Source organism: Vipera ursinii (assembly GCF_947247035.1).
Source record: "Vipera ursinii genome assembly, chromosome: 7".
In the NCBI taxonomy this organism is placed as follows: Eukaryota; Metazoa; Chordata; class Lepidosauria; order Squamata; family Viperidae; genus Vipera; species Vipera ursinii.
The window spans coordinates 25,178,550-25,188,476 of NC_139521.1; positions in this window are offsets into that span (position 1 = coordinate 25,178,550).

Here is a 9,927-nt window from a genome sequence, read left to right on the forward strand (position 1 = left end):
TTCAAAAAATTCCAAGGAAACCTTCTAGCCCAAATAACGAAGGAACCCAGGACCAGCCTCATCAGCCTGGACTGGTTTGAAGCTTTAGACATCCGCCTAGAAGGGACCAACCGCGTCCAGTCCATGACCCTGGAGGGTGTCTGCAAAATTTTTGAGGACGTTTTTGACAGGACGTTAGGCAGATACACAGGTCCCCCCATTGACCTAAAGCTCAAACCGGAGGTCGGGCCCATTAGAATCAAAGCCAGAAGGGTCCCTTTTGCACTAAAACAAAAAATTGATAGAGAATTAGATCGTTTAGTCACCCTAGGGGTCCTAGAACCCACCAACAGCTGGACGTGGGAGACCCTCATAGTCACACCTGTCAAGCCAAATGGTGACGTGAGGATCTGCGCGGATTATAAAGCCACCCTCAACCGCGCATTGAACCCTCACACTTACCCAGTCCCCGCTGTCAGGGATGTCCTGTCAGAAATTGGTTCAGGCTCCATTTTCTCAAAACTCGATCTAGCGCATGCGTTCCTGCAGCTCCCTGTCAGCAGAGACACAGCTGACAAACCATAGTCACCCACCGAGGGGCTTTCAGGGTAACCCGCCTCCAATTCGAAATCTCCGTGGCTCCTGGCATCTTCCAGGAGGTCATGGAAAGAACATTGAAGGGAATCCCCTGGGTCTGCCCCTACTTCGATTACGTCCTCATCGCAGGGGATTCCAAAAGTGTATTAGCAGCCAGGCTGCACGAAGTTCTAACTAGATTCTGCAGAGCAGGATTAAAACTAAAACGAGAAAAATGTTCCATCGGAGTCCCCTCCACCGAGTTCTTGGGCTATAGGATAGACTCCAAAGGGATCCACCCCACAAATTCTAAAATCCTAGCAATCAAGACGGCCCCTACTCCTAAGAACAAATCTGAGCTCCAGGCATTCCTGGGGCTCTTAAATTTCTATCATGACTTCCTACCAGGGAAGGCAATGATAGCTGAACCCCTCCATAGACTACTAGACAAAGGGGCAGCGTGGCAGTGGACATCAGTCCACAATGACAGTTTCAAAAAACTTAAACAGTTTCTGTCAAGCAACACCACCATTTCTCATTACAGGGAGGACAAACCCATATCCACTGCATGCGACGCATCCCCCTATGGGATCGGAGCAGTCCTAAGCCACCTCTTAAGCGATGGGACACAGGCGCCCATTGCATATTATTCTAGGACTCTCTCTAAGGCTGAGCGGAACTACGCCCAGATCGACAAGGAGGCACTGGCCATTGTAGCGGGAATAAAAAAATTCCATGATTATCTCTACGGCAGGCCCTTTACCATATTCACTGATCACAAGCCCCTACTTGATTTATTCACTTGGGACCGTCAAACTCCCCAAATTTTATCCCCTCGAATGCTGCGGTGGACAACTTCTCTCTCGGCATACTCCTACCAATTAATCCACAAACCAGGCAAAGAAATGTGCCACGCGGACGGCCTCAGCAGGCTTCCCCTGCCCCAAGTGGACCCTGACCCTGCACCAGCGGGTCACATCTTGGCCATTCAAGAGCTCTCGGAGTTCCCCTTGACAACGAAAGAGATCGTTGCCGCCACCAGCAGAGACCCGACCCTCAGCAGAATACTAGCTTGGGTATCCTCAGGCTGGCAGTCCGTTAGCCCTGGCCCCAACTTCCAGCCATATTTTGCAAAGCGACACGAGCTGACTTCGCACTTGGGCTGTATACTCTGGGGCTGCAGAGTGATAGTGCCACCGGGTCACAGACCCAAAGTCCTTCAAACCTTGCACGACGGACACCCGGGCATCATAAAAATGAAAGCCCTGGCACGTAGCTACGTTTGGTGGCTGTCAATCGATAGGGATATCGAAGCACATGTAGCCAGCTGTTACCTATGCCAGCAGTCTAGACCAGTGCTGCCCCAAGCCCCAATTCACAGATGGGAAACAACCCGAAACCCCTGGTCCCGTATCCATATTGATTTCGCTGGCCCCTTCCAGGGACAAGTTTTCCTCATCATGGTGGATAGTTTCTCAAAGTGGTTGGAGATTCTCCTGGTTTCTAGCACAACAACGGCTGCCACCATTCAGGCTCTAAGGGGGGGTTTCGCAACACATGGCCTCCCCGACGTAATAATTTCTGACAACAGGCCTCAATTTACTTCCCGTGAATTTCAGATCTTCACGACGAACAACTATATTAGGCACGCCGTGTCGGCCCCCTTCCACCCTTCATCCAATGGTCTTGCAGAGGTCATGGTGAGGACCACCAAAGACGCCCTCCGAAGAATCGTCACGGGGGACTGGCACTGCCGTTTAGCCCGATTTCTCCTAGCTCACCATTCAACACCCTGCTCCACCACCGGAAAATCCCCCACCAAACTCCGCTGGGGCCGCAGACTGGTGACAAGGCTCAACAGACTGCACCCCGACAGACCGGCAGCCGAAGAAGCCAACAAACCCCCATCCAGGACATTCACACAGGGACAAAATGTCTGGGCCCAGGACTATGGGGGAAGGGATAAATGGACCCAGGGTGTTATCCTGGAGCAAACGGGACCCCTTTCCTACACCATAAACGTCGGCGGAGGACTCACCCTCCGCAGGCACACAGATCAGTTCCATCCCAGGTCACCTCCCAACCTTCCCCCGAGACCAGTACCCGAAGATACTGTCCCATCCAGGAGCAATTATCCTGACGAGCCGCAAACACCCCCGGACTCGCAAAACCCACCCCCGCCTCCCCAGGGGACAATTCTGCGGTAGAAGAAGGGCCCCTCCGCCGCTCCAACAGGACCAGACAGCCTCCCGCCTACCTCGCGGACTTCGATTGGGCCAGAAGCACGCCGACGAACAACATTTGCGGTTAAACTTATTTGTTAGGTTCAATTCAAGGGGGGGAAAAGGGGTGTTACATACTGACATTCTCCCGGCTGCAGAAGAACAGGGCAACTCCTCGCGGCCGCACTTGACAGTTGACAGCTGTCAAAAGGCTGCCGGAACCAAACACGCATGCGCGCCAGCAGCCGCTGACACTGACAGCTGTCAGAAGGCCGCACAGGCGCATTACCCAACAGACTGACAGCCGCGAGCTGTCAGAATGCCGGCCGAGGATGCACGTGCTACTCAGCTGGTGCGTCAGCCAGCTGATGGATTCCCCCCCGGCCGAGCTGCGCATGCGCTATCACCAGGGAGCTGTCTAAGCTGCCAGCTGACCATTGGACGCGGGTCTCGCGACAGGAGAATACAAGTTCCTGATTTGTTGTTGACGTTTACAGTTTACTACATAAAGGCATGTTTTGCCGCTTGTCAGCTCGTCCGGAGCTGAAGCGAATAAATCGTTAAACCCAAGCCAGCTGTCTCTTTCTGATCCTTGTCTGAGACAGTTCATGAACCACTCAAAACAGGTTTAAAAATAAGTTTAAAACTAAGTTTAAAAAAGAAGGGAGAATGCTGCCAATGACCCCAAGGACACCATCCCCACCATCAAACATGGAGGTAGAAACGTGCTTTGGGGCAGTGATGAGATTCAAATAATTTAACAAGTTCTCTATGGGGGGAGGTGGCACTGCCACAAGGTAGGTGGGGTAGGGGGCAGTTGCCCCATGCTGCCGGCTTACTATACTGAAGGGCCCTCACAGCCAGGCCTACCATACCCCGACACCTGTCACATCTTGCCTGTTTGGTAGTGAGTTCTTCCACTTTCTCCTTCTTCTCCTTTGAACAACCCTTCACTCCCATTGCTGCTTTTTCAGTCACAAATCTTGGTTTGTCCAGAGCCTGTGCAGAGGGTCTTTGGAAACAAAGCTCCGCAGTGATTGGGTGGGGTGGAAACATTCCCTTTATTTTTGGACCGGTTCTGAAATGGGCTGGAAGGAGTAGCCCAAGGACACTAATTTGGCTTTGCAGCAAGCAAGGGAATTGGAGGCATGTGAATGTATGCCAGTCTGGCATCTCAAAACACTGGGTTTTTTCCCCCGCTGCCGGATTTTCGCTGCCATACTCTTTAAATTTCTTTAAAGATTACTTAATGCAGAATGTGGATCCTTCCTGTTCTGCATCAGGTAAACTTTAAAGAAATTTAAAACAGTATGGCAGCGAAAAACTGGCAGCGGGGAAATAAAAAACCCGGTCTCATGCATGGGGAATTTATACCACCACCTCCCCCCATGCCTTTCCCTGTGCGCTCGGCCTACTAAACCTCATTTCTAGCCAGGTGATTGATTTAATGAAGGCAGGTGGTGCAGATTCACCATTCATGAGAAGTTGGCAAAGGAGGAAGCCAAGTGGCAGCCCCAGCAGCAAGAAGGGCCGCTGAAAAGAGTGAAGTCTGTGTTGTGATTCAGGGTCAGCCTGTGGGTTCGGCAGTTGGGTCGGATGAATCAGAGGAGGAGGGGGGTGTTGAAGACCTTGCTGAGGGGGTTGAAGATCTTGCTGATGATAGCCCTCAGGCAGGCCCCTCCCACTTGGTCATCATGGAGACCCAGCTGTGTGAGCCTGACAGTGTGGATGAAGATGACCCACAGCTGGCCCTGTTCAAGGACGCCCGACGCAGGAGGCAGTCAAGTAGGAGTAAACAGAGGAAGGCTGTGGGGCTTCTCGGAAGGAGGCAGAGAGAGGCCACGCCCTGAACTCTTTATAAAAGGAATGTTTGGGGAGGGCTGGTTTGCTGAAAGCAACCGCTCAGATAGTGTTTCAAAGCTCCTGTATCTTGGTACGTGTCTTGTTTGTTTTTTGTAGTAATAAATTTGGCAGACGTCATTCCAGCCTCTTGCCGTTTATAAAGGGGTTGCCTTTTCTGCAGGGCCGGTAGCAGGCTGGTACAGAACAGTTTGCTTTCAGCCTCCCACCCCTTACTAATATTATGGAGCAGCTACGTGCTGAGAATGCCCAGCTCACCCAGCAACTCACTTTACTGGCAGCTCAGGTGGCTCAACTGCAAGCTCAGGTTCGTACTGCACCCCCACCATCACCCCCACCCAGGAGAAAATGCCAAGTTGCAATGCCGGATAAATTTACAGGCACTCCAGAACTGTTTCCTGCTTTCCTGGGACAATGCCAGCTATTTATCAGCGTGAGAGCAGATGATTTCCCCACTGACCAGGATAAGGTGGGGTTTGTGTTAAGCCTTCTTTCAGGTGATGCAGCTCGTTGGGGCACACCTCTGCTGGCTCAACCTAGCCCATTGTTGGACAACTTTGTGGGGTTTTGCAATTATATGCGTCTGATGTATGAGGACCCTATTAAGACGCAGACTGCTACTCGACGCCTGAAAGCTCTGAGGCAGGGTCAACGCCCCCTATAGGGCTATATCAGCAATTTTCAGCTGCTTAGCCAGGATTCCGCCTGGAATGAGGCTGCGCTTGTGGATGCCTTCCAGGATGGATTGTCGGAGGAGATGTTGGATGAGCTGGCCCGTGTGGATATTCCCTCGGACCTGAATGGGCTAATCCATCTCTGCCTGCGGATCGATGCTCGGTTGCAGCAGCGAAGGAGTCGCCGTGCCACCCCACAGACCCCTGCAGCCCCTGTTGTGCGTGAGCCCCCAGTTCAAAGGGAGGAGCCAATGGAGCTGGGTGCCGCCAGGTCTCGTCTATCGGTGACTGAAATGAACAGAAGACGATCGGGGGGGGTTGTGTTTTTACTGTGGGGACCCTGGGCATTTGGCTGCTTTTTACCAAAGAAGCGACAGTGGGCATCAGTGACCGAGCCTGCCTCGAGAAAGTCCCCTACTTTTCTGTCAGGAAACGCCCTGAGCCCGATCTAGACGGTGTGATAGATCGGGCGTCCCACAACAACACTGAGCGACGTCTTTCCGATGCTGCCTGTGGACCTCCACGGCATTTGATTTTGGAGGCACGTCTGATCCTTCCTGGCAAGCCAGAGGGGATTCCAGTCCATGCCTTAATTGACTCTGGGGCCACCACAAATTTTATGGACTCAGCATTTGTGACCAAATGGGCTGTTCCCCAGTGCCCGGTGGATCCGCCCATGTTAGTGGAGACTATCGATGGTCGAGTGCTCCTGTCTGGGCCTATTACGGCCGCCACGCAACCATTATGTATGGCCATCAGTTCCCATGTGGAGGCCATCCAGTTCTATATCACCTCAGATCTGCATTTCCCCGTGGTCCTGGGACTGGCGTGGCTCCGGGCGCATGACCCACAGATCTATTGGTCACAGAACTTGGTCACCTTCCCAAGCTTGCAGTGCATGGACCACACCCGCCATATCTGTGCCGGCCAGGTGGAGAGTTCCCCAGGGGTTTCCTTGACTCCTGAACTGTCCGACTTTGCTGATGTGTTCAGCGAGACAGAGGCAGATCAATTACCCCTGCACAGGCCCTATGACTGCCCCATTGATTTAGTCCCTGATGCGCCTCTCCCAGTGGGGCGTTTGTACTCCATGTCGGACCCTGAGTTGGCTGCATTGCGGGACTTTCTGGAGAAGAATTTGGCTCGCGGTTTTATCCGGCCCTCGTCCTCGCCAGTGTCTGCACCCGTGCTCTTCATCAAGAAGAAGTCAGGCGAATTACGGCTTTGCTGCGATTATAGGAAACTTAACACCATCACGGTGCGCAATCGTTACCCACTGCCCCTCATCCCCAAACTCTTGGACCAACTCCGGGAGACTAAGATTTTCACGAAATTGGACCTGCGTGGAGCTTACAACCTCGTCAGAGTTCGGCCGGGTGATGAGTGGAAGACGGCGTTTGGTACTCGCTATGGACATTTTGAGTACATGGTGATGCCGTTTGGCCTGACCAATGCCCCCGCCTTGTTTCAGCATTTCATGAATGACATTTTCCGGGATTTGTTGGATCAGTTTGTTGTGATCTACTTGGATGACATCCTGATCTAATCCCCGTCGCGTGAGGTGCACCATCAGCATCTCCATCAGGTCCTGCAGCGACTCCGAGAACATCGGCTGTTTGCCAAGTTGGAGAAGTGCCAGTTCTACCGGGTGACCATCGATTTCCTGGGTCACTGCATTTCTCCTGAGGGCATCGCCATGGAGCCGAGTAAGGTTGAGTCTTTGCAGAGTTGGCAACCCCCGCGTCGCGTGAAGGATGTTCAGCAACCTCTTGGGTTCGCCAACTATTACCGAACTTTCATCCCTGGGTTTGCTGCCTTGACAGCCCCCCTCACCCAGCTCCTGCAGAAGAAGACTCGGTTCCAGTGGAACGCTCCAGAACAACAGGCTTTCCAGATTTTGAAGGAAGCCTTCATGAAGGAGCCCATCTTGAAGCATCCTGACCCGCAACGGCCGTTTGTCGTGGAGGCGGACGCCTCTGACATTGCCATTGGGGCGGTGTTACTCCAGGCAACGACGCCCAGTGGTACCCTCTTCCCTTGCGCGTACCATTCACGAAAACTGAACCCTTCGGAGCGCAATTATACAATCTGGGAGAAGGAGCTGCTGGCCATCAAAGCGGCGTTCGAGGCCTGGAGGCATCATCTGGAGGGAGCGCGGCATCAAATCGAGGTCCGGACGGACCATAAGAATTTGGAAAGCCTGCAGACCGCTCAGAATTTGAACCAACGCCAGATCCGGTGGTCTCTTTTCTTTGCAAGGTTTGACTTCCGGGTTCGGTACATAACTAGTGGGCACAATCAAAGAGCGGATGCTCTGTCCAGGAAGCCCGAATATTCCCGAGTGGAAGACAAGCTTCTGCCCAGGACAGTGATCCCCGTCGAGTCTTTTGCTGTGGTGCGGGAGCCGGTTGATATACGGGCTCGGATCCGGGAGGCACAGCAGCAGGAGGTGTGGGTGGCTCAGCAGAAGGAGGAGGTGGGGCCAGATTCTCCTTGGACGGTCACGGATGGACTCTTGTATTATCATGACCGGCTCTACGTTCCGGGAGGGCCACTCAGGGGACTCATCCTCAGCCAGTGTCACGATAAACCGGCGGCGGGACATTTTGGCCTGTTCAAGACCCTGAACCTGGTCTCCCGTACCTTCTGGTGGCCCCGAGTCCGACACTACGTCCAGTCCTATGTTACCTCCTGCATCCCATGCAGGCAGGCCAAGTCAGTGACAGGGGCCCCGCCTGGATTACTGTAGCCTTTGCCAACACCCAAAAGACCCTGGGGGGCTGTGTCCATGGACTTTCTGACGGATTTACCCCCATCCTCTGGTTTTACAACAGTGTATGTGGTGGTGGACATGCTGACCAAGATGGCGCACTTCATCCCCTGTCGTGGCTTACCCACGCCACTAGTCGTATGTTCATTCAGCAGGTGTTTCGGCTGCATGGCCTCCCTGATAGAGTTGTCTCTGATAGGGGGGCCCAGTTTACAGCCCGCTTCTGGCAGGAGTTGATGCATGTGTTGGATATCAAGATTTGCCTCTCGTCTGTGCATCATCCTCAAACTGACGGGGGAACAGAGAAGGTCATTGGTATCCTGGAAAAATATCTGCACTGCTACGTCAATCTGCAGCAAAATAATTGGGTGGACTATCTGGCCATAGCTGAGTTTGCATTTAACAATTCGCAGCATACCTCCACACAGATGACACTGTTCTTGGCCAATGTGGGATATCATCCCCAGTTTTTCCCCCTTTCTCCCGTGGACTCACCGGAGCCGGCAGCGAACGACTTCATGGCAGAGTTACAGGTGATCCATCGATTGGTGCGACGTCAGTTAGAGAAGGCCAAGGCCGATTACAAAAGGTTTGCTGATCGGTCAAGACGGGATACGCCTCCACTATCGGTGAGAGATCAGGTCTGGTTGTCCACCAGGAACCTACCGTCAACACGGCCGGTGAGAAAGTTAGATCACCGATATTTAGGACCGTTCCCAGTCGAGGCTGTCATCAATCCGGTCGCCTATCGCTTAACTCTGCCACGTTCCCTGCGCGTGCACCCAGTCTTTCATCGGTCTCTGTTGGTCCCCGAGCAACCGGCCTGTCTACTCCACCGAGCCGAACCTCCCCCATCAGGACCTCGTGATGGAGGCAGCACCCCCGAGTACGAGGTCGCCAGCATCAGGGATTCCCATTGGCTGAAAGGTCGTTTCCAGTACCTGATTGAATGGAAAGGTTACGGACCAGAGGACTTCACCTGGGAAGATGCGACCGCCGTCCATGCCCCTGCATTGGTGACCGCTTTTCATGAACAATTTCCATCCCGACTGCATCCGGATTGGCAGATCCGGGGGAAGGGTCCTGCGGTGCGGGATAGTGTTGTGATTCAGGGTCAGCCTGTGGGTTCGGCAGTTGGGTCGGATGAATCAGAGGAGGAGGGGGGTGTTGAAGACCTTGCTGAGGGGGTTGAAGATCTTGCTGATGATAGCCCTCAGGCAGGCCCCTCCCACTTGGTCATCATGGAGACCCAGCTGTGTGAGCCTGACAGTGTGGATGAAGATGACCCACAGCTGGCCCTGTTCAAGGACGCCCGACGCAGGAGGCAGTCAAGTAGGAGTAAACAGACGAAGGCTGTGGGGCTTCTCGGAAGGAGGCAAAGAGACGCCACGCCCTGAACTCTTTATAAAGGGAATGTTTGGGGAGGGCTGGTTTGCTGAAAGCAACCGCTCAGATAGTGTTTCAAAGCTCCTGTATCTTGGTACGTGTCTTGTTTGTTTTTTGTAGTGATAAATTTGGCAGACGTCATTCCAGCCTCTTGCCGTTTATAAAGGGGTTGCCTTTTCTGCAGGGCCGATAGCAGGCTGGTACAGAACAGTCTGCACCTGCCTTGCCCGAATCAGCCATGCTCTCCACACCGCACTACACCTGATCCAAGGCATGGAGAGCATGGCTGATGGGTGAGCTGATGGGCGCACACACAGACTCCGCTGTTTTCGATGGTCCTTCTTTCTACTGGGGCTGCCGATAGTTTTCCTCCTTATGCATGAGAAGTTGGCAAAGGAGGAGGCATGTGGCAGTCCCAGCGGTAAGAAGGGCCACCAAAAACAACAGTCTGTGTGTAGGG